The sequence below is a fragment of the Trachinotus anak genome, unplaced genomic scaffold, assembly GCF_046630095.1.
Source record: "Trachinotus anak isolate AG129_WGS33_773 ecotype Australia unplaced genomic scaffold, CSIRO_AGI_Tana_v1 ptg000018l, whole genome shotgun sequence".
Taxonomy (NCBI): domain Eukaryota; kingdom Metazoa; phylum Chordata; class Actinopteri; order Carangiformes; family Carangidae; genus Trachinotus; species Trachinotus anak.
In genome coordinates, this window is record NW_027273869.1 from 18,475,687 (window position 1) to 18,493,219 (window position 17,533).

At 40.4% G+C, this 17,533-nt stretch overlaps 1 protein-coding gene across 5 annotated transcripts in view; it reads left to right on the forward strand.

Annotated features, from left to right (window-relative positions):
• The window catches only part of plxnb2a.1 (plexin b2a, tandem duplicate 1), a 166,554-nt gene that overhangs the window by 27,584 nt on the left and 121,437 nt on the right, over window positions 1–17,533 (forward strand). For 2 of the 5 annotated variants that reach the window (XM_071502766.1, XM_071502764.1), the window contains exon 2: window positions 13,639–13,712. The exons of the other annotated variants lie outside the window; for them this stretch is intronic. The gene's annotated coding sequence lies outside the window, so the exon portion shown is untranslated. The remainder of the gene's footprint in view (window positions 1–13,638; window positions 13,713–17,533) is intronic. 5 annotated transcript variants of the gene reach the window in all.

Consider the following 17,533-nt stretch of genomic DNA (forward strand, 5'->3'; position numbering starts at 1 on the left):
AGTTATTGTTGATCTTGGAACATGACAAAACTGCTAAGTCTAAGGCCTCAGTTATACTCGCTTGCTGACAGCTGTGTTCACCACGGATGGTCTTTGTATTTGTTTAAAGATGAACTGTAGAGGTGAAGGTAGCGGCTGAACTTAAACTCAGCAACCATGTTTGTTCAGCAACCATGTTTGTACTAACCTTGACCCTTTAAAATGGGTCATGACTTCCACGTTAAGAACCATGTTTCTGGATTGTTCAGTATTTTCTACATTTCCATTTCCATTTGCTCATTGGGCAGACGCTTTTATTCAAAGAGACTTACAAGTGAAGGACAATAGTAAAGCTTCAGTGCAGTAGGAGACCCTGCATCTATAGTAAGTGCAAGGAGATTGTATAAGGTTCACTAGAAGTACATAGTAAGTGTTAGACGTGTTAAGGTTTTTGGAAAAGAGATGAGTTTTCAAGAGATTCTTGAAAATGGAGACTGACACCTCTGCTCTAGAATTCGGTAGCAAAACCTCTTAAGAGACCAAGAGCGATACTGAGTTTATCCCACTAACCACTATTATCTGAGTGTCCACAGCGTGAGAAAAGTTATGTCTTAGATCCAGCTATTTTGAACCTAAATGTGTATTATAAGAGTACGAGTTAAATTAAGGATGTGGACCTGTTTTTGCACAAGTACATGGGGTAATTCTGGCTGCCTCACAGTAAGCATTCATTTGCTGAATTGCAGGTAAAAAAAAAAAGTGTCTAGACCTCCTAAGTATGGTCCTAACTGCAGGTCCACTAAAAGGCTGTTGATGCTGCAGTGACCTAAAACCTAATTATCTGGACCTGCAAATCACTAAATCAATGCTTACTGATGATACTTAAGACACTGTAAAAAGAAATAAAATAAATCAAAATAAAACATCAAGCATTGTGAGTTAAAGATTTTAGATCTGATGTTTGTGTCAGTTTGTGTGTCACCCACCTCTCTACCTTTAGTACGACTCCCACAAGCCTCCAGTTTGTCTCTGCACTTGCACAACGACGTCTCTTTATCTGTCAGGCTGACAGTCTGAGTGGCGATGAGAAGCCCTCCCGAGGTGGTTTACGTGCACACTTGTGCATGCACACGTAGAACTGTGTGTGTTCAGACATTTTATTTGTGTTTTCATCTGATGAGTAAAACTGGGGCCAAGAGGATGCATTTGGCACCAATTAGTGGGTTTGCATATGTGTGTGTGTGTGTGTGTGTGTGTGTGTGTGTGTGTGTGTGTGTGTGTGTGTGTGTGTGTGTCAGCCATCCGATGTTTGTATCTCTGTGTGTGTTTAGCAGCATTTATAGGTGTAATTTCCCTCCTTCTCAGAGTAGCTTTTTGCAGATCTGAAAACATAGAGCAAATGATCTAAATCGAATCCTTTAATTAGGTATAGCATGCTCTTTTCTCTACTCCAATAAAAAGCAGAGATAGCAGAACCAATACATCCTCTCTGCTTTCATAAACATGGTGAATATCCCTGAACAGTTGCTGCTGCAGTTTAAAATCTGCCATTAGTTACGTTCAATAAGAAACAGGCCGATGGAGCAGTTTTGTTTTCATCATTTCTGTTGTTAAATTGCTCTTAAAATTCATTCCCAGGTGATATTAAAAAGGCCTTGGTTCAGCACCTTTAGATCTGTGATTTCCTCCGTAACAAATTTCCCAATTTATCCTCTCAGCTATTTGCAGCCGTGAACTGGAATCCCCATTAACCTTGAAGCTGAGTCATTTTGGCAAATTCCCATTAACCTCCGGAATGAGTTGTTTGGTGAATTCCCATTAACCTCCACCATTAGTCATTTATCAGACAACAAAGACGTGTTTCTGGGAGGGTTCACATCTCATTTCTGGCTCATTTGCAGATAATTTTCTCTCTAGTTCAGGATGAGAGCTGATATTTTGGTCTCATAAAGTCACCTGAACAAAACATTAACAGTCAGGTATGCATACTTACTTAAGGACTAACTACAGTCATGACATGGTAGAATTATAAGGCAGATCATCAAACGGGTAAAAAGACCATCACCGATAAGATAGAAAGATTTATATGAAAGTACATCTGGCCCATTGACATTATTCTGGATTTTTAGGATTTTTAAGCCGCGATGTATGATTCCATGTTGCTCCATATTCTCAAGACACATAATACAACTGTAGAAACTGTACAGGAACTGTCTTTGAACCAGTTCGAGCAAATTATGTGTTAACTTTTTGAAAAAGTGACAGTCCTAATAGGCTCTAACACCTCTGAGACCCTGTAAAGGGCTATGAGGGGATGGATGGATAGATATCTATGCTCTGATGGGTCACTTGCAGTGCATGCTTCATTTCTGACCCAGAAAACCACTCTGGTTCACTTCAGTTGGGTTAGCTTCTTCTTATCTTCTTTATTTGCTCTTTTCACTCTGTCTGCACAGGATGTTTTCCAGCTGCTTTTTCAGCCTTCTGTCTTGAATCTGTGCTTTTTAGTGTGAGTTTTAATCAATGCAGCCGTCTTCACAGGTCGACTCATGACCTCACTCAGGCTTATGTACATAACTGATTCCTGAAAACCTGAAGACCCGTCTTTGATAGTCAGGAAGAGGCAGAAACCTTACAGCTAATACACTAGACAATACACTGAACCACTGCTCAGTAACCACAGGAATTTTGGTACAAGGCAGCCCATAAAATAATAAAACTGTTTAGGTTTTTTGTTTTAGTCAAAGAAGACAAGGTGATGAAAGTAAAGACGAGGTCAACTTTTGACGTTACTGGATACCTGGGATCACCTGTTCAGCTGCAGTGCGCAGTCAATGAATAACAACTGATAATAGACAGGATAGTTCGGTTGCTACCCATCTCACTCTCTCTGTTCCTCTTGCAAGAGTTTCTCCATCTTGGCCTCTGTCCAGTTGAGTGCCATCATACAGCAGTTCATAGCTTATTGAATAAACCAGAAGCCTCAGAGAGTCAGGAGAGATTAGGTTCCACTCAGAGGTTGTGTGCTGAAGTGCGTACTTTCTCTCCTGTGTCTCATGCTCAGTGGTGTGTGTCCGTCCACTTGCATTTTGTAGGGCTAATTTAAGCATGTCCACGCACCCACGCACACACACGCACACAAACACACACAAATATGCAAGAACCATACGCACATCTGAGGGAGAAGGGTTTGGTTTATTCGAGGGTCAGCGAGCATGTGAACGGAAACATAGAGTCATCTTCATACAAACAGACGAGTGTCAGAACGAGGGAAGACGGAAAATTGAAGCTGCTGATGTAAGAGGGAGCAAATAGGATGTTGAACAGATTAAAAGATGGTAAAACAGAACTGGATTAAAGGAGAAAGTTATTATGAAAGCAGGAGAAAGAACAGGAGGGACGACGTCGGGGAGGATAAGTCGGTAGGAATGCACGAGTTCCCAGTAGTCAGCCTGAGGTTGTGAAACTGAGTAAATATGAGTGAAGGAGGAGTGATGGGTCGAGATGCAGCCTGCAGCTTGGTAGTTTCTTAATGTTGTATGTCATCTCGGTTAGTGAGGCTTCCACAGCGATTTCCCCGACATCCACGAAGCAACGAGCAGCGGACACAGTTTGCTCGGAAGGAGGATAAATACAAAGGCTCCCAGTGGCAGCAGCCCATTCACACATATGGAATCTCTCATTAGCCTGAAGCTAAAGGGAGTATTTAGCATTAAGCATTCCAATTAACATACTCTACTCAGCTTTTGTTGACACTATACGGGCGCACAATGCAGTAGTTCATTTTCAGATGGATGTGTTTCCACGCGTCGTTTTGTTGAAGCGACTGGGAATCCATTGTTTTCTTTGAAGCTTAAGTTGGAGTTGAGAACAGGGGAGCCTTTGACTGCAGCAAACTGCTTTTCCCACATTTGTTTGAAGTGTTTTTATAAATTTGGGTTTGGGTAGAAAACAGCTGTGCTTTCGCTTTCCCAAGGGGATAAAAACAAGCTTGATTGGCTGTCTGCTGCTCCTGTCAGAGAATGTTTGCATAAAGTTGAATCTTTTCAGCTTCCCCAGGTTGCGCCACTGAGCGACTGTTGAGTCTCGACACGGGGAACGGAGCCAGAATGCTTTAATAATTTGGTGCAGAGCAACAAATCTCAACAGCTACTGGACAAACAATATTTAGTGGAGATATTCATGATCCCCAAAAGGTGGTACCTTTCATTGAAGCCAACATTTTCACATGTAGTTGAAGCAATTTTTTTTTTTTATTTGTCCCAAAATCACAAATCACAGTCTGCAGAGCACACAACACCCTCCAGCCTCAGGCCTTTGGTTTGGATAAGGAAACACGGTGGAAAGGAGTTTAAGTTATGGGTTATAAATGAGAAGAACCTTCATGCATCCCAGAGGAAGAACCCTTTCCACTTTGGACACCATTGTCAAGTCAGAAGGTTAAGTTTATAGGTCCGGACCTCTGCAGACTTTGGTTTTCTCAAGAGGATGAATTGTTGTATTTTTTTATATAATAATAATAATAATAATAATAATAATAATAATAATAATAATAATAATAATAATAATAATAATAATAATAATAATAATCATCATCATCATCATCATAATATATGATATTATAGGCAGGTTGCCATAAAATGAGCTGAGCTTTTCTATGCTCCCAGTTGGATAAACCTTCTGGTATCAGTAGTTGGTTTCTGTTATTTTAGCATTTATTTGCTAGAAGAAAAGCTAAATTATCAGCACATAATTCAAGTCTTACCTATATTTAACCAAAGCTGTTTTTAGTGTTGCAACTACTAATTATTTTCATTACTGATTCATCTGTTAACATTAATTGTTCAGGAGCTGGAACTAGGAAATTATTTGGCATTTTTCCTCGATTGAACTGAAATATTTAATTGAATAGTGTCAGGAAATGTCCCTTTGGTGGAACTGCCATGATCTCATAGACATCTGAAATGTGACAGGGAGCCCCAAAACACAGTTTTTTGATGAGATCACAAGCCAGAGCAGTTTAATTTTTAACAATGTTTTAAATTTCATGAGGTTATCACGTTTTTATATGTAAAACCTTAATCTGTGAAGAAACTAGATCTGTCAGATGAATGTAGTGGAGTAGAAATGAAATGTCATGAACTAAAAGGATAAAAGTTGCATGAAGTTGAAATGCTCAAGTAAAGTACAAGTACCTCTAACTTGTACTTAGGTAGGTACAGTACTGTTACCCTCGTCTCTTTGGTATTGGGGGGGCAGGGATTTAATGTACATTGTGGTCTCACTAGAGTGGTGTCAGACTTTTAGTCTTGTTTTTAATATTCAAGAAAAGAATACTTATTTAAACACATGAAGCCGAGCTGCAGGTACAAGGAGAAAGTTATCTCCTCAGAACCTTGTTAGACAATCAGTTTGATGATTTATTGAAAACTGGAACAGTTGTCCCAGTTGGGTTCAGTTATACTTTTCAACAGTGAAGTGTGAGGGGGGAGTAGACTGATGGATTAGTTGAGGAAACCATTAAAGGGATTGAAACTTATTGTTGAATATCACCAGTGTGCAGTGAAGACCTGCAGGAAACTCTGAATACTTGTAATTGTGACAAGACATCATCATGTAGAGGTATCAGCTTTCATAAAGCCCACATCATCTCTTCAGGAGCACCAGTTGGTGATGCTTTGGGAAATGAAAGCAGGCAGTGAGGGTCTTTATCAGGCACATCCTGTTCTTTGGACGACTCACAGCTTGTGATCTCTAGAACCCATGAGAACAGGGGCTTAAGTGGGTTTGAAGCGTCTTGACAGTGATTGATACCAGCGGGGAGCTCTGAATACAGACCACACTGCTGGTCCTTATCACTGACACATCCGGCTCCAGCGCAAGATGTCAGCTGTTTGTGAGGGGTGGGAAAAAAAAAAGAAAAAGACATGGTTTGACTGTATGAAAGTCAGTGAGACGGGGGAACACATGAGACTAAGACTTTTTTTTCCAAAAACACTGACAAGCGTTGCGGAAGAATTTCTGCTGAGAAAATCAGCGTTTGTTTTCTTTGATGCTTCAGAAAAGAGCTGGAGGCAAAAGATTAAAACTTGGACACATCCACTCACAAATGATTCATTGAATTATCCCCCAAACCTCCAGAGCATTCAGCAGAAAACTGCAGGGTGAGGATGAATAGTTAGAATAATTGTTATTATTGTTTTTTTTCACTAAGGTGCATCTGTCTGCGTGCTGTCTCTCTGCTATTATCTGGTGTAATTGTTTTTAAACTCCTGACTTTGAGGTCCCAGAAGAGCAGCACTTTGATTGAAAGCTACACCAGGCGACCAAATAACAACGGCGGAGCTTCACCTTCTTTAACATTGTAGATTCAGTCTTTTCTCAGTAGAAAGTGCTGTTAGCATGGTCACTGCAGGGTAATCTTTTCTACAAAACGTGATGGATTGAAACTTGAATGTAAAATAAATGATCAGCAGTGAATTAGTGTCTGTCCACAGAAAGATGGACTCAGGATTTCTGGGTAACAACCATAGACTGTAAATAAATATGGACGTAACCACCTTGATGTCACCCATAGGTTTCTGAAGGGCAGTTTGTTGAAGTGAGCTGCTCCACCGTTGCCATCTTGGCAGTACCTGACTCCGCCCCTCACTCCCGGCTAATCCAAATGTGCACAAAGGGGTGGGCTGTGTGTGGAGCTGAGACTGTGGTGCATGCTGGTTTGTGGCAAGGACATGCTCATCCACCTGTCACTCAAAGTGGCCACGCCCTCAATTATACAGCCTTAATAAAATTTTTATGTGAGTTATATAAAAATTCACCTCCTTACAGTTGAAGTCATGAAGGAGAAAATTAGCTCCAGAGACCAAAACAGTTTTTGTACCAGGCTGTAAACATGTTTATTTCTGCTGTAAAGTTGGACATTTTAACATGGGAGTCTATGGGGACTGACTCAGACTCTAGTGGTCTTTAGAGGAACTGCAGGTTTGTCCCTTGGGTTGTGGCTCGGTCATAACGTTTACTTTCAAACACCTGCTGACACTGTAAGAACATTAAGATTTGGTTTTATCCCCATGTTATGAAACTGTGCTTTTATTTTTCTGGGGGCATTTGAGCTGTTGCAATTCACATTTCAGAAGACTTACAATTCAGTGTAAAAACCCTTGAATGCAAGAGGTTAGAAAAGTTATGAATGAAATAATTCATTCACAACGTGGATTCAGTACTTTATTGGAGTGGATGGATGGATGGCTGGAGGGAGCTCTGAGAAACAAGACTGCATAACGCTGCTGCATATCCTGGGTATATTTGTCTCCTGGCTCTTTCTGTACATGCAACATTTATCCACCCCCTGAAACCAAGTGGGATGTGCACAGTCAGGCTCTTCTGTGACTAAAGGTGCCAAATAATTTATGACTTTTGGGAGTTTCTCTGAAGTCCACTGGGTTTTTGTTCCAAAGCCAGAAATCGTATCAGGGAGACTGAGTAATGGTCAAGCCCCCGGTATTGATCAGACAACCCTATGAACCTCAACAGATATATTGTGGTAATTTTTCCGCTGTGGACTCCAGTAGAAATCTCTGTTATTGCCCCCTTAAAGATGACAGGCGTTAATGAAATATGATGTCTCACCGTCTCCCTGTCTGTAAACTGCTCAGTCGTAAAATTAACATTTTGTACAAAGCAGAGCTTGACTCAGAGAAAGCCTCAGCAGAATCCAACCCGAGTGAAAGGGATCAAGGCAAACTAGACTGTAAGATGCCTTTTGTTTTTTTTAGAACCATAAATGAGTAACAGAGTAGGAAGGAAAAGGTTCTAGTATTTTTAAGAACAGTTAATCCAAGTGTTCAATTAATTTCTTGGAGGAAACCTGAAAAATAAATTTGCAAATATGCCCCATCTCCAGTCTCACATTTAAAACAGCTTTTAGACAGTTGAGGATTAGTTTTATTATGTTTCACTTACATTAAGTTATATATTATTTAAAATTAGCTTTTTTTTAGTCCTGAAGTGTTCTGCTAACTTGGGGTGAGACCATCAGTCAAAAACTAATCAGCATCTATTTTGATAACTGATTAATTATTTCAGTCATTTTTTTAACAAAGTTGCTAAACCCTCACTTTTTCCAGTTAACTGAATATTTTCTGTATTGAATATCGCAATATTTGCCCTTTGCAATATTTTTCATCATACCGAAATACATTTTATTTATGTTAATTTTCTGAAGTTTCACAAATAATATAATAATATTGTTTATTGTATATTGAGTCGTATTGAAGAGAGAAACCTGGGCAAAAAAGAATATTGATCTTCTCTGAGTAACTCCCAATCAATACATCTTCTTAATTAGTTCTTATTAACAGTCAAGATTATGCACAATCAGCCGCACCCATGTTGGCTAAGTGTATTTAGTCAAGTCAATCTGGGGTTTGTCAGAGATGGACGATGATGTTTGGATGAGTCAGAAGAAATAATCTCACGATGGCAATCAGGAAGATTGATTGAAGAACTCGCAGTTAGACAAGTGAACAGGCAGCACACAAAAGAGAGATTCATAGACATTAATGTTTCTCCATCTCCAGTGCCAGATTGCATAATTAGCTCCAAGTCGACTCATAACTCATTAACAGCTTTCTCAATACTCCCCATAGATCAAGATTGATTATTTGGTATTAAGAATGTCCAGCACCACATTGAGGCATGGTTTGAAAAATAAGACCAGGAGACATATTGACGGCCCCAGAGATGAATTAAATAGTTGGAATGTTCTGCTTGTGCATCTTCTAGCTAGCTCTAATGAGTTTGTGATTGGCCGGAGGAAAGACGAGGTTGTAGAGACGGAAGGGATTTAATAAGACCACCAACACAGAAACACACAGATGAAGCGCAGGCAGACGGGACTTTGTTTCACCTTCTGAACCTCATTATGGAAATAGGCTACATTTCTGATTGCCTGGCTGTATATGTGTTTGTCCTTCTATACAGGTGTGTGTGTGTCTCCAGAGATTCAGTCCTCCACCGTGTGCAGAACCAGACCTGTGTCAGTGGTATAATGTTCCTCTGATGTAAACTTAATGCCAGGATTTTATAGCTTAATGGAAACAAATCCGTCATCCACAGACAGGCAGAGCAAGTCGGCGCCTTTCTGAATGTAATGAATCTCATTTAACCTGTTGATATTGTTTTTGTTTGTGCACCTAAGTGTTATTCTGAATAAGATGAAGGACTTTGCATCTAATGTAAGTAGGTTAGGTGTACTGTAGTTCAGCTAAAATCACATTCAGGTCATGTCTTTGCAGTTTTTTTGTTTTTAATATAATGGTCTGTTACATTTACTTGCAGCAGTTATCAGCTGTTTAACAAGTCAAGTGTTGCAAAGTTATTTCTATTTTCCAACCAACCAGTTCACCACTTTGGGCCAGACTGAAATATCTCAACAACTGCTGCGTGATCACCATGAATTCAAGTCCAGCTCTTCATGAGCTCAAGAGGATAAAACCTAGAAACGTTTGACTTTTGTGATATTCTGGCTTTTCCTGTAGCACCACCATTAGGTTGACATCAGCTGCACACATTATCATTCTGCTATAGAGGGAAAAACACTCTGGCTTGTTTGCATTTCTTTAAACCATGGTGCTGTGGAGCGGACTTGTCTTGGTGGAACATTTTGCACATGGGGAAGTGAGCACTGTCATTAAAGCAACTAATTCCCCCACAAAGAAAACACCACAAAAACAGCAAAGACGAATGTCGGCTGTGTGACTGCACGATCCACAAATCTTGATCAAAAACATTTTCAGTGTGTAGCTCAGAGGTTTTTGGTGCCATTTCCCATAGCGAAGGGGATTTTGAGAACGGTCACAGGCAGGGGAAGTGGAAAAATAGGCGCCCAACAGCAAGTTTATACCCACAGCCTACGTCCGGTGAGTCAGACGAGGTTGACATTGAGCATGACCCCAGACTGAGAATACATTTAAGAGTTACAATTATTCCCCAACAGAAAGATTCTTCTGTTTAACATAACAAACACAGATATCAAATTTCATTCTTTAAATGTAGAAAAGACTTTTCTTTTCCACGACACAATCTCCTTCCTTATCCCATACTCTCCCCCTCAGTTGACCTTTGACCTCAGCCTCAGTAGTTGGCCAGTTCATTGTTGGAGCTGGGGGTCGTGACCTTCAGGCGACCCAGACTGATCCCTGACAAGGTCTCTCTGTGATAGCTTTGTCTCCCTGATAATGCTCAGACATGTGTTCCCATGTAAACACGTGTCCCTGAGCAAAGTCGTCCAGTCAGAGGTGAAGACGTGTTGATGCTTCACAGTGGTTTTCTTTGTCCAACACGACAGATGACGCACCGTCGTTAATATTGTGTTACTGTTTTTGAAAATGAGCCAAGTATTACACTGAACATTGTCTGAGTGTCAGTGGTTTTCAGAGTTGTTGATGTTTGTGTGGATGTTACATAAAAAAGCACAAGGAGGTGAAATTATCCTCTAACAGTTAACATAGTGTGAAAGATCAATATTGTTTCCATGGTTACTTACATCCTAATACAGTGTAAACACAGATTTAAAACAATGTTTAAACTGTTGACCAGGACTGTTTATGTTTTACCATCTGATATATTTAAATTAATATTCATTGCATTGAACTACTTTTTAATGTAAAGTCAATTCAAACAGCACAGTGTCCTTATATAGTCGCAACATGGTTCTGCTGGCAGATGATAAGCCATAATAATCCAAAACATATCTGTGGTGCAAGGTTAAGCCTTTGTATCAGCGCTGTGTCAACATCTACATGTTTGCTGGGTTCCCCAAACATAAAGATCATTAATGTCAGGTTTATTTAGGGTCTCTGTCTTTAGGTCGTTGTGGTGGTGTTGCAGTTTGTTCCCAGCGCTTATGTTGTCATGTTGGGTTTTTGCGTTCTGTCAGTGTCCACTCCCCTAACACAGACCTGCCCCTGTGCAGAACATGGGAAAAGGGAAAGCCCCTGTGGTCTCTGAGGAAAACTGCATGGCTGTGGTGTGACGTACATGTTTGAGTTAATGAAGACCAGACTTAAGTTCTCTGTGCGACTAAAGGACAAATGACCTCTGTAGCAACCGTCTGTGGTTCTTTTCTTCTTCTGTCCGCTTCCTTAGACAGGCCTTATTATTATTATTAATGCATAATAATTATTTAATCTAAACATCCACAGAAAGAACATGGGAACATGGGTCCTGTTCAGACAAAATCAGACATTTGAAGACGTCACCTTGAGGGGAAAAACACGCTTTTTAAAAAAAAAACACAAACCTATTGATAAAAAAAAAACAAAACCCAAAACTAGCAAGTTGATTTATTGAAAATAATCTTTAGTTGCAGACCTAATCACATCATATTTTCAAAGGATTTGCTCCTCATCAGATCTGTTGAAAGTCCATCGTTATACTTGTTCCCATGAGTTCCTGGCTGTGCATATTTTAGTCATCACACCATAAATCCATGAAGCCACCGTTAGCTGCAGGTTTGTACATAATCTACACAACTAATTTAACTGTCCTCTACACCAGTGAGGTGATTTTCAAAGAGGATTTTTTATATAAATGCATATTACTGACCAAATAGATTCATAAAATGCTTGTTTTGCTTATGAAATTGTGCTTACATTTAGATTCAAGCAGCATTACCACGTCCGACCCAGATCCACCAGCTGTGCCATTTTCCTCCTCTGGGGATTTGTGCAGGGTTGTAAGGTAACAAATAGGAAACAAATAGAAAACAGATAATATTTCTTTGTCCTGACCTCTGCCGACTCATCCCAGCCTTTTGCTCAGAGTGTGACTTTGTTTATTGCCTTTTTCTGTTCGAGGATTATGGGATTTGCTTTTTCTCAGTGGACCTGATGATACATAAGAAGACAGCAGAAGCAGAATTGCACACTTTAAATGTGCACCGTATGATGAAATGCATTGGTGCACTCACATGTCACGTTTTGATGACACTCCTGCTTATTCCTGCATCAACACTTCTGCTTTCATGTATGAAAGAGAAGTGGGTTTGTTTTTAGAAATCCTTGCTTTCGCCCTCGGGATATGACTGAGTCAATTTTAATGGCAGCCTTTTTTTTTTTTTGTCTTGCATGAAAGACAAAAAGTCTTTGTTTTCACATTGTCATGCAGCTGTTTGCCAGTGGCTAATACAGGAGGAGAGATGCTCAGTGGCATGTTGATTTGCTTTCTTTATCATCAAAGTTAAGGAGTTCTTTCACAGGTTTAGGATTGATCTGAAGTGGGTTACCAGTGATCTGCTCTGGGGAAGCTAATCACACTGGGCTTCTCATTGATTTGGAAGTCTTTTGGTCGCTTTCTCAAGAGTGCTGCACTACTTTTAATTTGATTTATCTGAAAAATGATAAATGCTTGTTAATGGTTTGATTTCATGGCCTGTAGCTTCACAAGTTGTTTCATTAAAATGATATAATATTACTTTAAACACAGAGAGGCAGCATTTAGCTGCAGCATTGAGCTAAAACAAACTTCTGGAAGAACTGACTGAGGTACTAGCTGTAAGTTTTGTGATTGCTACATAGCCAATATTAGCATTAACAGCTGTTTACTTTCCACTCTTGTCAAGAACTTCAGCTATTGCTGCGTTTATAAGAGTCATAATTCGTTCTCTGAGCAGCTACTTCCTCATGGCAGGCTGGACGCTACAGTGACTCGGTATCGGAAAGTAACGAGACGAGCTGACTGGGCCGGTTAGCTAGTTAGCATGCTAACTTCAGTAGAAGAAAAGAAGTGAAAGAAATAGAAGCAAAACTAAAAGGTTTCCACTTCTGGAGACAGCTCTTGGTGAGTCAAGAAATGACACTGGCAAGTAAACAGCTGCTAATGCTAACGTTGGCTATTTAGCAATAGCAAAAACTGACAGCCAGCTCCTTTAAGTGTTCCTTTGTGTTCAGCTTGGGCCTTTTGTCTAATGCTCAGTTTCTTATCCATCCAATATAGATAAACTGAGTTTACACCAAATGTAGCTGATGTAGTCAGGAACACATTCGGCACTATTATGTTGTTTTTGTTTAAAACCTGCCTGCCTCCATCACATCCATCCATCTCTCACATTTATATTATTTTCACTCCAGTGTCACAGCTGCTGCATGGTCTGATCTTCTCCATCCTGAGATAATTTAATTGTGAATTTTAACGTGTGATATCATGGAGCAACGTCGTAATAACTCCCCCAGTGATGAGTCAGTGGTTTCTGTAATCGCTGTGGAAAATCTCCACAGATCAGGTGAATGAGGTCATTTTAGGATAAGACCGTGCAGTAAAGGTTTACAGTGCAGACAATGGTCTCTGTGTGTCCCCACTATATCAAACTGTGCTTACTGACATCAGAAAACCTTGTAAAACTTGAGGAACATTGTAAAGGTGGGAACACAGAACATATTAATGTCAGTAAGATTAAATGTCGAGAGAAGTCTCTAAAATCCAACTTGTGAGTGGTTGTCAAGGAGCAAATCTATACTCCACAATAAAAAGTCTGTTATCTGTTTGATAATCTGATGGTCTGTCCGGTCGGACTCACTGGAACAGCACAATGTTCTGGATTTTCCCTTTAAGGTTTGCTGTCAGGTTTGAAAGGTGAGATTTATCTTCTTCTTTCAGGTTCGCCTTTTGGGTGAATCTCCCCTGAATGGTGATTTACTCGCCACGGTCACAGAGGACTGTCGATCAGAGTGGTGAGTTTTGTTAACTCTAGTTGTTTCTTGATGGATTCTTACAAGACACAGCAGGCATTGCCAATCATTTATCTTTTGTTAAAGGGTGTATTCAGGAGTGAAATCAGCTGTATCCTCTCTAAAGCAGCAGGAAAGAGGTTCTGTTATTACCAGTCTACCTTGACATAACAGATACTCTCACAGTTACTGTTCTCTGTCTTTGTCATCAAAGGTCTGCAGGGCTACTTTGGCTTTGAATGATGATTATTGCAGGATTGTGCTTCCTGATAGATTAGTCAACTAAAGGGCATAATTTATGAAGAGAATGTGAATAGATCAGCGTCTGTTTTCCCTGACGAGACAGTTTGTTTGACTCGCTGCAGACGGTCAGCACAAAGCCCCTGCGGAGAGCAACACTGCATTTATTAGTCTCTCACGAGTTCTACTGTGGTGACTGCCACTAAAAAACCACAAACCAAACATATCCTTTAAATCTGATTAACGTGTCTGTTCAGGTGAGAGTTTCCCCACAGAGGAGCAGGGTAGTATTAATAATCTCCAACCTAAATGAATGTAATCCATCAAACTGCGTCGCGTCCATCATATCAGAGGTGAGTGAGTTTGTAGGAGGGGACGTAGGATCCGAATATTCCCTCTGCTGCTCTAAGCGTAAACTTGTTAGACATTTTCACCACCATAGAAAATCAATAGCACCTTGTGAAAAGTTCTCAACTGAGGTAATTACATTTGTGTCCTGTCCATACACTCCTCCTGCTCTCCACGTGAACATGAGTCCTCATGCCTGATAAGCCAATAAAGAGTGAAGTTGTGAGGGTGAATTATATCCTCTAACCCGGCACCAGTCGTTTTCCTGCTCTCTGCATGTCACAGAAACACTTTGTTTGGCAGCAGCTGGTGAAAATGCAGGAAACACACACATATTTGTAAGACCGAACACAATATAATGTAAAAAGACAAGAGTTGTATTGATGATTGATCATCTTCAGGATTATTGTGTTGATTTATTGATCAATTGCCTTCAGTTTCACCATGTCAGCTGATATCTGGCTCTTTAGCTGCTGCAGTGGATGTTCCACTATTAGCCCTTCTCCACTGCATGGTACTGCTCAGCTCGACTCCACTCGGTTTTCCATCCGGCAAACGTTGAGTACACCTGGTACTTTTTCTTGGTATCACCTCCGCTGCGGTTCCAAGCGTGCTGAGGTGGCGTGAAAACACTGCAGGCTGCTGATTGGCCAGAGATAATTGCCACTACAGCATCATCATTGTGCGAGACAGGACGTTCTGAACAAGGATTTTTCTGCACTTTTACGCCGGGAGCACACTGCATGTTGGCTGCGTCACTGTGTGTTTGCACCAGTTGCGTGTTTGCTGCGTTTCATCGAGTTTTCAGGCAACTTGAATGTCAGATGTTGATTTAATTTCTGATTTGTTTTTGACAGAAAACGTCTCTAAAATGTCACAGTCTCCACATCCAGCTGCTAAAATGGTTAAAAAATATATTTATATTTTCAGATCTGTGTCATATTCAGATTCAGCCTAGACAGGAAAACGGGCAGGTAACATACAACAATACAAATAGTAAAGTTTAAAGGCTGAAACAAGGAGCTAAAAGACACTAAAGTTCCCTGTAAAGTTGAGGAGAGCTGCAGTATCATTCTCCGTGGGTGCATCGCTGTGAGCGACTACTTTGACATTACGCACAAACATTTGATCTTTAGTTCATGTAAAAATATTTCATTGTGTTCCTCAGAGCACTGTAACAGAGATTTCACTGATTTAACAGCGGGACGTGTCGGTGGCCGCCGGCGCCATCCGCGAGGTCACAATATCCTGGGTCCTGATACGATCTGGTATTTTTGTTGCATATCATCCCTCTCTCCTCCCTTCATATTTGTCTCTGCTCTCCCCTCGTGACTATCTGACAAATCATAATGAAAAAAGTCACAGTTTAACAAAAGCATCATGTTGTTACAGTATATTACTACCACATGTCCATGTTGCTTTTAGAGCTGCAGCAAAGAAAGTGTTTGTTACATTATGTGATGACTGGCTGTGTATTCCCATTGAAATGTGTGTGTGTGTGTGTGTGTGTGTGTGTGCGTGCACTGTCTGGTTTGCTGAACCAGGTTGAGCTGCTGCACTCAGAGCTCTTCAAAGACCTGCCATAAAACCTCAGGATCTTAATCGGATGCTGTTCAGACTACACACTGTAATTATGTCCCAACAAATTCCTGTCTACACACTCCTACAGAAAAAGGTGTGTGTGTGTGTGTGTGTGTGTGTAGGGTGGTCGTTTTTGTGTACAGTTGATGTCTCTTTGGGGGCTTTATAAGCTGCATGTTATATCACGTTAACATTGTGTTTAGGCTATTGATGTTTGTGTGCGATGCTGGTATGATGTTTACACAGATGTTTGTGTGAGACTGTGCATGTGTGTGTGTGTGTGTGTGTGTGTGTGTGTGTTTGCAGCTTATCTTTTCCATGCTCTTCTCACCAAGTTTCTTTGGTCTCAATTGGATGTGAAAGGAAATCCCATGTCTGCAAGGCTTCCACTGCAGGCACAGACCTGTGTGTGTGTGTGTGTGTGTGTGTGTGTGTGTGTGTGTGTGTGTGTGTGTGTGTGTGTAAAGCCTTTACCATGCCACAGTGGATTAACCACACAGTTTGAGCAGTAACAGTGAGGCTGTGAAGGAGAGATTCAGAGTGAAAACAGAGCATGAACCAGATAGACGATGGGAGGAAGAGAACGAGTTTGAGATTGATGGGAAAACGCTTTTAATTCCAAAACACAACATATTTGGCTTAAAGTAAAAAAAAATTACCACTGTTAATTAATCCCCAATTCAAAAACATTATTATTATTCCAACCTCAGAGTGTCTGTGTTTTGTGAGCTCCTCCCTTACAGCGACTGTCACATTTCTGCATAATGTGTTTAAGATAAGGTGATCCCTCTGGAGCCGTTGGCAGGCGGAAACAAAAGGCTCCTTCAGACTAATATTAATAGATTGTTTCTTTTTTATTTTTACACTGACAATAGCTGATCGTTTTATGCTTAAAGGATTATTCCACAGAAAATCTGTCTTTTTAAGCTTCACTTACGAAATACCTACAATAAATCACTACATTTGATACGGCCCAGTGCGGAAGTTGTGTATTTCACATTGAAGTTGTTGGAACAAACTGAAAATGATGATTATCACAATGTCCCAGAGCACAAGTTAACGTCTTTGCATAGCTTGATTTTTCCGCCCAACAGTCCGAAACCCACAAATATCAAATGTGCAATGATATAAAACAGAGAAAAGCAGCAAATGCTCACATCTGAGAAGCTGGAACTAGAGAATAATTAACTTATTTATTTGATAAGTGACTTAAGTGATTCACTGATTATCAAAAGATAATCAAGAATCAAGCTGCAAGCTCGTTGCAGTCACAGATAACTTGATACTCCGAAGACAGACTTTGTACTTCTCTCCAAGATTCAAAGCCTCTCACACAGTGTTTAGATCCCTTAGTACAAACAAACTACCAGGAAATACCTTTTTAAAGCAGCTTCCAAGTTCAGTTTTTACAAGTTTCACACCTAATGAACAATTAGAGTCAAGACTGCAAGTTTGACTCAATCTGAACAGATACTTAACAAAACACTCAATGTTTTTAACAGTTTACATATAGAATCTTAAAAACAGATGTTCCACTGTGACCCTGTCTCCACTGCACGGTACCGCTCAGTTTTTCATCAGGCAAACGATGAGTACACCTGGGATTTTTTTCTTGGTATCACCTCTGCTGCGGTTCCAAGTGAGCTGAGGTGGCG